Source organism: Erythrolamprus reginae, chromosome 9 (assembly GCF_031021105.1).
Source record: "Erythrolamprus reginae isolate rEryReg1 chromosome 9, rEryReg1.hap1, whole genome shotgun sequence".
Taxonomy (NCBI): domain Eukaryota; kingdom Metazoa; phylum Chordata; class Lepidosauria; order Squamata; family Dipsadidae; genus Erythrolamprus; species Erythrolamprus reginae.
The window spans coordinates 54,500,554-54,512,804 of NC_091958.1; the positions used below are offsets into that span (position 1 = coordinate 54,500,554).

General features: G+C 42.6%; 1 protein-coding gene across 5 annotated transcripts in view; it reads left to right on the forward strand.

Annotated features, from left to right (window-relative positions):
* The first annotated feature begins 494 nt into the window (after nucleotides 1–494).
* The window catches only part of CARD11 (caspase recruitment domain family member 11), a 54,952-nt gene continuing 43,195 nt past the window's right edge, over nucleotides 495–12,251 (forward strand). For 2 of the 5 annotated variants that reach the window (XM_070761318.1, XM_070761322.1), the window contains exon 1: nucleotides 4,100–4,525. The gene's annotated coding sequence lies outside the window, so the exon portion shown is untranslated. Of the gene's footprint in view, nucleotides 735–3,930; nucleotides 4,020–4,099; nucleotides 4,526–12,251 lie in introns of those variants that run through there. The other 3 variants (XM_070761321.1, XM_070761320.1, XM_070761319.1) reach the window with 3 other exon arrangements.

A 12,251-nucleotide genomic window follows, 5' to 3' on the forward strand; every position in this document is an offset into this window, starting at 1 on the left:
TGTAGAGAGCATTACAGTAGTCGAGCCTCGAGGTGATGAGGGCATGAGTGACTGTGAGCAGTGACTCCCGGTCCAAATAGGGTCGCAACTGGTGCACCAGGCGAACCTGGGCGAACGCCCCCCTCTCCACAGATGAAAGGTGCTTCTCTAATGTGAGCTGTGGATCGAGGAGGACGCCCAAGTTGCGGACCCTCTCCGAAGGGGTCAATGATCCCCCCCCCCCCAGGGTGATGGATGGACAGATGGAATTGACATCCTCCCAACGTCCTCCTCCTCAACCCACAACCCAATTTTGGCCGCATTAGGATGTCCACCCCTCTTAGCTCTTTTCCTCCCGTAGAGGTGAGGAGAGGACTTCTGCCCAACACTTCCTATCTGCTTCTCGTAGGAGGAACTGTGCTGTGAGCTGCCTCTGAAGAGCCGAAGAGAAGGGGAAGTGAAGCAGCCTGGGCCTTCCCTTCCTGCTATAAATAGGCCCCAGGTCTGCAAAGGTTCGCGAGAGAGGAGGAGGCGGATGTTTCCGGAATCATGCTGCGTTGCCCCACGGTGCCCTGTGCCTCGGAGGGAGACCCACAAGGCAGGAGGAAAGGCGGAAGTTGGCATCGCTTGCGGGAGAGATAAAGTAATCTGTGGAGCAGCTGGGGAAGGGGGTCTTCAAGTGGGCCAGGAGAAGAAGCTGGGTCTCCTCCGCTTACGAGACACAGTGATCAGTCGACTTCCGGCGGAGTTTGAAGGTAGGGTCCTTGAATTCAGAACGGTGGGTCTGTGGAACTGCTTGCCTCCAGAAGTTGTGGATGTCCCAACAGTGGAAGTTTTTAAGCAGACGTTGGATAACCATCTGTCTGAAGCGGTGTAGGGTTTCCTGCCTAAGCAGGGGGTTGGACTAGAAGACCTCCAAGGTCCCTTCCAACTCTGTTGTTGTTATTTGTTATTTAATTCTTGAGTTCCTTGAGTGGCTTCTCCTCAATTTTTTATTTATTTTTTCTCCATACCTTACAAAAATACAAATTCACATACCTTTAAATTTCAATACAATACAATATAGTATCAATGACCAAGTTGTTAATTAGTTGCTGCCAACCTGCCTTCCATTGAGGACCTGTATACTGCATGAGTCAAAAAGAGGGCTGTGAAAATTTTTACTGACCCCTCACATCCTGGACACAAATTATTTCAACTCCTGCCCTCAAAACGTCGCTACAGAGCCCTGCACACCAAGACAACTAGACACAAGGACATTTTTCCCCGAACGCCATCACTCTGCTAAACAAATAATTCCCTCAACACTGTCAGACTTTTTACTAAGTCTGCACTTCTATTACTACTAGTTTTTCTCATCATTCCTATCATCCTTTTCCTCCCACTTAGAACTGTATGACTGTAACTTGTTGCTTGTATCCTTAAGATTTTTATTAATATTGATTGTTTCTTCATTGCTTATTTGACCCCTATGACAATCATTAAGTGTTATGATTCTTGAAAAATGTCTCTTTTTCTTTTATGGACACTGAGAACATATGCACCAAAGACAAATTCCTTGTGTGTCCAATCACACTTGGCCAATAAAATTCTATTCTATTCTATTCTAAAATTCTTAATTATATAGGAACCTCTCCAGGTTCCTAAGAGGCCAGTAAGGGGCGTACATAAGTGCACTGGTGTGCCTTTCGTCCCCTGTCCAATTGTCTTTCCTTTCTTCCACCTATCTTATATATTCTCTTCCTTTCATATATCTTCTCCTCTAAGTTCACCCTCATTTATATTATCACATGTCTATTTTTCTTCCTATGTATTTGTGTTTTGGACAAATGAATAAATGAAATGAAATAGATTATACAGATTGCAGACATTGTAAGCTGCTTGTGAAGTGTTTTTTTTAAATATTTAAATTCATTGATTGTGCATGCTCCTGCAGCAACTGGCTTAGTTTGCTTTTGTGTTACATTAACACAATTTGAGCTGGGCTGCGTTCTCAGAGTTTTAATCTTGGGATTTCCCAAGTAAATAAACTAAGAAATTAGCTGTGAGAAAGCCAAACCTCACCATCTCGGCGTCTGGCAGAAAAGGGAAATTAATTAATTCTAGATTCTTGTTTCTGTAAACCAAATCACATCCCTTTAGCTGTTTTTTTCCCTCCAGAAAAGTCTGTGTGGATTTCAAAAGCAGAATTTTCTCTACGAGCAGAATTCCCGTCCTTTTGTGTGACAACAGCAAGGTTGTGTGTCTGTTTGCGTGTTTACATGTGCATAGATGAAAGCTGTAATTAAATGTGAACCTTTCATCATCTTGTTTGCAACTCCTGAAGCCCCTTTAAATTGAGGCACTCGCATCTCTGCAGTGAGCTATTAAAATTATTATCCTATTAGCTTAATTTGCATGCCCGGAGCTAATTTTAATCTTGAAAAATACCCAGATCGGATCTGAAATCTCGCTTCTCTTTATGTCTCCGCCTGGGTGCGCATTCTCATGTTAGATTTTTCCCAGGCGCTACTGCCCATCCTGTAATTTTTTTTCCTTCTTTCCCCTATATGGGTTTGACCAGAAGGGACAAATTTAGGGTCTTTTAAGGAAGGGAAGTGACCAGTACGGTAGAGGGTTGGTTGGTTTGGGTTTGGGTTTGGGTTTGGGTTTGATTTTGGATTTTGATTTTGATTTGATTTTGGATTTTGATTTTGATTTTGGATTTGATTTTGGATTTGGATTTGATTTTGGATTTGGATTTGATTTTGGATTTGGATTTGATTTTGGATTTGGATTTGATTTTGGATTTGGATTTGATTTTGGATTTGGATTTGATTTTGGATTTGGATTTGATTTTGGATTTGATTTTGGATTTGATTTTGGATTTGGACTTGGGTTTGGATTTGATTTTGGATTTGGATTTGATTTTGGATTTGGATTTGATTTTGGATTTGGTTTTGGATTTGGACTTGGGTTTGGATTTGATTTTGGATTTGGATTTGATTTTGGATTTGGATTTGATTTTGGATTTGGATTTGATTTTGGATTTGGATTTGATTTTGGATTTGGATTTGATTTTGGATTTGGATTTGGATTTGATTTTGGATTTGGTTTTGGATTTGGACTTGGGTTTGGATTTGGATTTGGGTTTGATTTTGGATATCATCTGTAACCTTCATTGTGTTTTGGACAAAATAAATAAATAAATAAAATGTTTCTTCTACACTCCCTATTTTTTCCATGTAATCTTCGTCCCGTTCTATGGCCTTCCTCCAGCGAGACACAAGGGCGGTGTCGGTACCCCTCCTGGTTCTGGTCACAAAGCCATTTCTGCACTCTGCGAATCCCCTTTTCGTCATCCTCAAAATGTCTTCTACGACTAACCGTACTTCTGTCGACTGCAGATTCTCCATCAACTGCACACAAACATTGGTGAACATTCCCAACAGTTTCTTTCTCCGCAGGGAGAAATTCAATGACGACACGCTGCTTGTAAACATACATCAGTTACAGACGCCGTTTCGAAACACTGCTGCAGCTACGCTACCTGTCTGCAGTAACACAAAATTTACACACGCACTCCTGACAAATTCAAATAATGTCTATCTAAAGTTTTGCATTCGCACAGTTACTGTAGGCTGAGAAAAAAAAATGTGGCGCATTGCTTTCTGGGCGACCCTCGTAAGTAAGGCCAAGAGAATTCAGCATTTTGTCGGTGTGGAAATCTCAAATTGATGCGCGATGGTGTTGCCTTGTCTGTTGGCAGAGACGCCCCATCCTGACAGGTGAAGGAATGGGCTGCAAATAGGACTTTCCAGTTGTATTACTGCTTGTTGCAAATTAGCAGAGAGGAAGTTCAGAGCAGAAAAGGGCTTGATCCCACCTCCTCCTCTCTCCCCTACTATTTTCTCAGCAGCCTTTCTAATTGCCTCTCTCCCCTGCGGGCAAGGTGACAATTCTCCCTGTTTTGGAAAGAAGTTAAGCGTTCGGTGCATGTTACAGGTGGGATTTAATCCCCCAGGAAGGACACACACCTGCTGAAATCTAGTGAACCGCAGGTATTTTTCCCCTCCACTCTCCACCCCCTTGTATTTTACATTTCGCTTTCAATTTGGGTTAACGGCTGGTGGGTTTATTTGGGACATTTGCATTTTATTAGGGAAAGGCAGGCGGGCTCGGTATACAAATGGTCGAAAGTTGTGTGTGTGTGTTTGGAAAATGCACACACAAACACACATCCACACACCGAGGACATCCATAGAGATTATCTTCGGGTCTTAAAGTGTGTTTTTTTTAAAAAAAAATTACAAAAAGGCTCCTTTGTGTTCAGCTCAATTGCTGGTCACTCATTAATAGATCTATGCAGTTTTCATAACAAACAGGTTTGCTCCCATTTTCCTAGTCCTTATGATGTCTCTACAATGGCCTGGCGTTTCTGCTTCCAAATGCAAACCCAGTTTGATTCCGTTTTGTTTCCAAACCTTAGAAAGGTGCTGCCTTCTCCAGAGTCCTTGAAACAAGGCTTGTTTTAATAAGGTCCCATTCTCCGATGCATAAGCGAAAGGTATGAATAATGCTCGTATCTTTTCTTCCTATAAGGGCGGCTGTAGGTTTGTTTATTTATTTTATTTATTTGTTTTGTCAAGTACGTATTGGTGGTATACAAAGATATAATATTTATATGCATGATACTAATAAGAGAGAAACATTGGGGACAGTGGATGGAAGGCATGCTGGTGTTCAGTTCTGGAGACCTCACCTACAAAAAGAGATTGACAAAATTGAACGGGTCCAAAGACGGGCTACAAGAATGGTGGAAGGTCTTAAGCATAAAACGTATCAGGAAAGACTTCATGAACGCCATCTGTATAGTCTGGAGGACAGAAGGAAAAGGGGGGACATGATCGAAACATTTAAATATATTTAAATATGTTAAAGGGTTAAATGAGGTCCAGGAGGGAAGTGTTTTTAATAGGAAAGTGAACACAATCTGAAGTTAGTTGGGGGAAAGATCAAAAGCAACATGAGAAAATATTATTTCACTGAAAGAGTAGTATTTCCAGCAGACGTGGTAGATAAATCCACAGTAACTGAATTTAAACATGCCTGGGATAAACATATATCCATTCTAAGATAAAATACAGAAAATAGTATAAGGGCAGACTAGGTGGACCATGAGGTCTTTTTCTGCCGTCAGACTTCTATGTTTCTATGCACTTATGCACGCCCCTTACTGACCTCTTAGGAATCGGGAGAGGTCAACAGTGGATAGTCTAAGAGGGTAAAGTTTTGGGGGTTTGGTGATGATACTACAGAGTCTGGTAGTGAGTTTCATGCATCAACTACTCAGTTACTAAAGTCCTATTTCCTACAGTGGAGTTTAGAGTGGTTCACTTTAAGTTTATATCTGTTGTGTGCTCGTGTGTTGTTGTGGTTGAAGCTGAAGTAGTCATTGACAGGAAGGACGATGTAGCAGATGATTTTATGGGCTATGCTCAGGTCGTGTTTTAAGACGACGTAGTTCTAAGCTTTCTAAACCTGGGATTGTGAGTCTAGTTGCGTAGGGGATTCTGTTGCGCGTGGAGGAGTGGAGGGCTCTTCTCGTAAAGTATCTCTGGATATTTTCTAGGGTGTTTATGTTCAGTGTTTAGATTCAGAACACACAGCATGTGCAGAAGCTGGGATGTGCTCCTCTACAGGCCACGGTTTCTTCTTTAATATCTTGGTTTGTTTCTCCATGGTGTGCACTGCTCATGTCCCCAGTGAATGGGATCAGTCGACGATGTTGGAAGATTAATGTCAGAACAGAAAACGCTTTGCTGGTTGGGCTGAAGAACAGGGCTCGGCGCTCGGCTCTGGAATTTAGATTTTCTTGAGAAAAATATATCAGGCACTTTCGCTTCCCAAATATAAATTTAGCCGCTCTATTCGGCTGCCATCCAACCCCTCCCTTGCTCGCAAAGAGAGAAGAATGAGATGTCAGAACGATCAAACCATGGGGGGTACTTGATATCTAACGAAAAATGTCCATTCCTGTCTGAATTCATGGCATGGAAGTTTGGATTATGTTAATTTTTTGTTGTTTAAGACAGCTTAAACATTCTCTCCTCCTCCAAATGGGTGGGGTAGGTGTGGGGAGGGGTCCTTATGTTAATTAAGAATAGCCTCCTCCAAATAGATGGTCTTCTGGATGGTTGGTTGGTTGGATGGTTGATGTGCAGGTCTGAGGTATTCTGGGATGGACAAGGTTACTTCAACCTTTCTTCTTTCATTCATGTCTTTCTCCCTCCTTCCCTCTTCTTTTTCTTCCCTCCCTCATTCTTTTCCTTCCTCCCACCCCCTCACTTCTTTTTCCTCTCTTCCTCCCTCCCTTTTTTCCTTCCTTCCTTGCTTGCTTCCTCCTTCCCTCTCTTCTTTCCTTTCTTTTACCTTCCCTCCTTCCCTTCTTTCCTTCCTTCCATCCTTCCACTGTCATTTCTTTCTTTCTTTCTCTCTCTTCTCCTTCCTTCCTTCCTCTCCCTCCCTCATTTCCTTCCTTCCTTGATTGCTTCCTCCCTCCCTCTCTTCTTTACTTTCTTTCACCCTCCCTTCTTCCATTCTTTCTTTCCTTCCTTCCTTCCTTCCACCACCCTTCCTTCCTGTAGATGCTTGGAACTAACTTCCAGCAGACGTGGTTGTTAAATCCACATGCTGGGGATAAACATAGATCCATCCTAAGATAAAATACAGGAAATAGTCTAAGGGCAGACTAGATGGACCAGGAGGTCTTTTTCTGCTGTCAATCTTCTATGTTTCTAAGAAGAAATTGTGAAGAAGCTTCTTGGATGAGAAGCAACACGTCTTCAGAGGGAGGGGAAAAAAGAAGTCCAGTTGCCCCCTTGAAAAAACACCTTTGGGAGAACCAGGACCCAGATGACAGAATCTCTGCCGACGTCTGGGTGGTTTTGTGTTCAGACACAGGAAGGCAGAGCTTTGTCTGTTGTTGGCTTATTGGCACAGCAACACTCTCGCTTCCTTGTTACGCACAAACAGATAAGCAGGGTTTGGCCCAAACCTCCCTTCCTTTCATTCTCCCTTTGCACAGCCTCCCTTCGATAAACTGGGGGTGTCGTTGACTGACATTTCTACTCATTTCCTCCGTCGGCTTCGTTTTGCTAGGGTGACCGACTGGTTTCCGGCAAAGGAGGAGTGTGTGAGACAAGAGCAGAGTTATGAATGATTTCCCCAAACTTATTATTCATCCAGAAGGTGCCACCACCAAGCCGTTGTTTCATCTTTACGGCGATCAAAAAGACCAGACGTACATTTTGCAGAAATTGTGCTTATGTTGTCTTTTCTTTCCTTATTTTGGGATAATTTGTATAATTTGGGTACAGAACTTGGAGTGAATCCTGGTTTCCTTTAGCCACGAGAGATATTAAGGGCAGGAAAGGCAATGAAACAAACCAACTATTTATTCGATTTTTATGCCAGTGAGATTTCGTTTGCGGTACATGTGTTAAAGCCAAATCTCATGTGCCTGCGCTGGTCTTGGAGAGCTCACCGGTAGCGCCGAAGACAAACAACCCTTCGCTGCAAAGACCCCACAGTCCTCCTCCTCCCCGCTCTTCCTTCACTGTGCAAACCTCACTCCCTTCTACCCCTGATCGTGTCACCAAGTTGGGTAACGAAACATCTGCATGAAGACAACCAAACTTAGGGAGCCCCAAGAACTCCAAACCGCCCTGCAAAATTAAGATTACTTTGTACAAAGGGGGGCAACGAACAGCAAACTCTGTGTCCCTGCTACAATTTGATGTGCAATTTCAAATGTACAATTATTGTACCTTTCAAAGCCTGCACAGGTGAACCCTGGTCTTTATTTCCCCCGTCAGCCCACATGGGCTAACTTCACATCTGCAGTCGAGAAAATGATGGCAGGAGGTTTCCATGACACTCGGGTACTTGGGACAATTTTGTGTCATCCCTGAAGTGGCACTCAAATCAGAGGCTGCGGGAACAAGTGTGACAAAGCCCATGTATGCTGTAGCTGTTTAAAACTCTCATTTGGTCGGTTAAGGCGAAGGCAGAGGAGGGGGGGGGTTGCATAAGAGAAGGAAGGAGAAGAGGGGAGAGGGACAGAGACAAGCGAGAACTTTAAGATGACCGGACAGAATGAAGATGAACAGCAGAAGGACAAGGCTTCTCTTAACAACAACAACAACAACACACACACACTCAAGAATCTGGCTGACATCTTCTTCTCTTAAAGTGCCAAATAATATTTTTTTTTTCCCCATTGCTCTACTTGCTCCGAATGTTTCTTTCCAGGTGCTAATGATGTTCCCAACTTGTACTGGCTTGCAAGCTCTTTCATTGTCAACCCCTAACCCCCACAAAATCATATGCTGCAATGTCCTGCCTGTCAATGACTACTTTAGCTTCAACCGCAACAACACAAGAGCACGCAACAGATTCAAACTTAATATTAACCGCTCCAAACCTGACTGCAAAAAATATGACTTTAACAATCGAGTTGTCGAAGCGTGGAACTCATTACCAGACTCCGTAGTGTCAACCCCTAACCCCCAACATTTCTCCCTTAGACTATCCACGATTGACCTCTCCAGGTTCCTAAGAGGTCAGTTAGGGGCGTACATAAGTGCACCAGTGTGCCTTCCGTCCCCTGTCCAATTGTCTTTCCTTTATCTCATATATCAGATACATTTTCTTCCTTTCATATATCTTCTCTTCTATTTTTACATATTATCTTTATATATATTACTTCATGTCTATTCTCTTCCATATGTATTGTGTATTGGACAAATGAATAAATAAATAAATTGTTATTCTCTCTGAATAAGGTATTTTTTAAATCCCTAACCAGGGGATAAAATAATGAGCTGAAGGTGAGGGTGCTAGCCAGCTGAATACCTGAAAAACAGATTCTTTCTCCTACTTTCCTCCGCAAAAACTAAGGTGCGCCTTATACTCCGAAAAATATGGTAGCTATTCCCTGTCCCCACCAAGATGGCTGTTTTATTTGGATCAATATCCCAACCAACCAGAATTGACTGAGTATCAGCTTCTATATTGTCCTAGCCACAAACACAGGAGTTACCCAATGACAGGGCTGCAGAGCCAGCCATCTGTTGTTTATCCAGCAAACCATGGCTTGTAAAAAATAGGATGGCGAGAAATGATGGATTAGGGAAGGTTTTTACATCCACGGGAGGGGGAGGAGGGAGGGCGGTTTGAACATCGGCTGCTGGAAGCTGTGATGGTAGAAATAATCCAGGCACGAGACTACGTGAGGGTTTAGCAGAAACCTGTCCCAGAGGGTAAGACGAGATTTGCAACGCCTCCTTGGTTGTTGGACATAATCATGATCCTGTGTTTGCGGATAGGACAATATAGAAGCTGATACTCGGTCGATTCTGGTTTAGCGCCTGATTCTGGCTGGAAAGAAACTTATTCAGAGCAGGTAGAGCAATGAAAAATACCCTGCAAAGACTTAGGGCTTGGAAAATATTCTTCTCAGAGAATAACAATGAAACAATGATCAACGCTCTACCTGTCAATGACTACTTCAGCTTCAATCGCAACAACACAAGAGCACGCAACAGATTCAAACTTAATATTAACCGCTCCAAACTCTACTGTAAAAAAATATGACTTCAGCAACCGAGTTGTCGAAGCGTGGAACTCATTACCTGACTCCATAGTGTCATCCCCAAACCCCCAACATTTTTCCCTTAGACTATCCACGATTGACCTCTCCAGGTTCCTTAGTGGTCAGTAAGGGGCGTGCATAAGTGCACCAGTGTGCCTTCCGTCCCCTGTCCAATTGCCTCTCCTTATCTTATTTATCTTTTCTTCCTTTGAAATATGTTCACCTATACTTTTATATCTTTTCTTCTATTCTTTCCTTTATTTATATTATTACATATCTATTCTCTTCAATGTGTATTATGTATTGGACAAAATAAATTTTGTCCAATACATAATACTAGGGGAAGGTTTGGTAGGGAAGGTTTGCCTATTTGCCGATGACCCTAAAGTGTGCAATAGGGTTGATATTCCTGGAGGGGTCTGTAATATGGTAAATGATTTAGCTTTACTAGATAAATGGTCAAAGCAATGGAAACTGCAGTTTAATGTTTCCAAATGTAAAATAATGCACTTGGGGAAAAGGAATCCTCAATCTGAGTATTGCATTGGCAGTTCTGTGTTAGCAAAAACATCAGAAGAGAAGGATTTACGGGTGGTGATTTCTGACAGTCTCAAAATGGGTGAGCAGTGTGGTCAGGCAGTAGGAAAAGCAAGTAGGATGCTTGGCTGCATAGCTAGAGGTATAACAAGCAGGAAGAGGGAGATTATGCTCCCGCTATATAGAGCGCTGGTGAGACCACATTTGGAGTACTGTGTTCAGTTGTGGAGACCTCACCTACAAAAAGATATTGACAAAATTGAACGGGTCCAAAGACGGGCTACAAGAATGGTGGAAGGTCTTCAGCATAAAACGTATCAGGAAAGACTTCATGAACTCAATCTGTAGAGTCTGGAGGACAGAAGGAAAAGGGGGGGACATGATCGAAACATTTAAATATATTAAAGGGTTAAATAAGGTTCAGGAGGGAAGTGTTTTTAATAGGAAAGTGAACCCAAGAACAAGGGGACACAATCCTGGAAGTTAGTTGGGGGAAAGATCAAAAGCAACGTGAGAAAATATTATTTCACTGAAAGAGTAGTAGATCCTTGGAACAAACTTCCAGCAGACGTGGTTGGTAAATCCACAGTCACTGAATTTAAACATGCCTGGGATAAACATAGATCCATTGCAAGATAAAATACAGGAAATAGTATAAGGGCAGACTAGATGGACCAGGAGGTCTTTTTCTGCGGTCAATTTTCTATGTTTCTATAAATAAATAAATAAATAAATAAATAAATAGATAGATAGATAGATAGATAGATAGATAGATAGATAGATAGATAGATAGATAGATAGATAGATAGATAGATAGATAGAGCTGGGAAGATCGTTGGCAGCTAGTTAGGACTGGGGGGGGGGGGGAAGCTACATTCAGAGTTACACACCAAAATGATCAGCCTGTTTTAGGGAGGAAAAAGGTTCTTCTTACACTCTGAAAAATACGGTATTAATAATTTGCAGCAAAAAAAAAAAAGTGGTGGTGGATTCTGTAAGATAACCAGCTGATGGTGAGGTGGGTTTTCTGCTTGGAATGGATGTCAACACAAGCCATAATTTCTCATTCTTACATTTCATTTATTTGTTACAACCACAGGGCTGGAGCGAGGCTGTTTAGCATCACCTCCCCGGTGCTTACGACCACAGCTGCATCAACAGTGGATATATTTTCTTTGGCCCTGGGTGATCTTCCTTGCCTCCATTCACTTATCTTCTTCTGACTCTTTTTCCCCTCCTCTGTGTAAATGCCAACACGGTACTTGCTCCAAGCAAGTGTGAGTCACTGGCCTGTTTCGTTTCTAACTATCGATCAGAGAGTCAGAGCGGTGTCAGGAAGAATTGACAGCGAGAGAGAACGTAGAGAGGACGGTCTAATGTTCTAATATCCTTTTCACCTTCTCCACTAACCCTTCTTGTTAGTATCATGATGATGGCGTCGCTTTGCATGTACACTGAGAACCTCTGCACTGGAGACAAATTCCTTGTGTGTTTAATTATAGTACTTGGAGGGAAGAGAAGGATTTATCTTCTCTTCCCTTCCATCTTTTCCTTTCTCTTCTCCTTTGTTCTCTTCTCTTTTGTTCTCTTCTCTTCCCTTCACTCCCTCCTGTCACTTCTCTTCTCTTCCTACTTCCTTCTCTTCTCCCTTCCCTTCCTTTCCTTTCCCTTCCATCTTCTCTCTTCTCTTTTTTCTCTTCTGTTCTCTTCTCTTCCCTATCTTCCATCTTTTCTCTTCTCATCCCTCCCCTTCCTTTTTCTATCTTTTCCCTTGCCTTGCCTTCCCTTCTTTTCCCTTCCATCTTCTCTTCTCCTCTCCTCTCCCCTTCCCTTCCATCTTCTCTCTTCTCTTTTTTCTCTTCTGTTCTCTTCCCTTCCATTCTCTCCCATCTTTTCTCTCCTCTTCCCTTCCCTTTCCTTCCCCTTTCCATCTCTTCCCTTGCCTTTAATTTCTTCTCTTCTCTTCTTTTCTCTTCCCTTCTATCTTCTCTCTTCTGTTCTCTCCTGTTCGCTTTCCTTCCTCGCTTCTGGCTCTTCTCTTCCCTTCCCTTCCGTCCCTCCCATCTCATCCCTTCCCTTCCATCTCTTCTCTTCTTTTCTC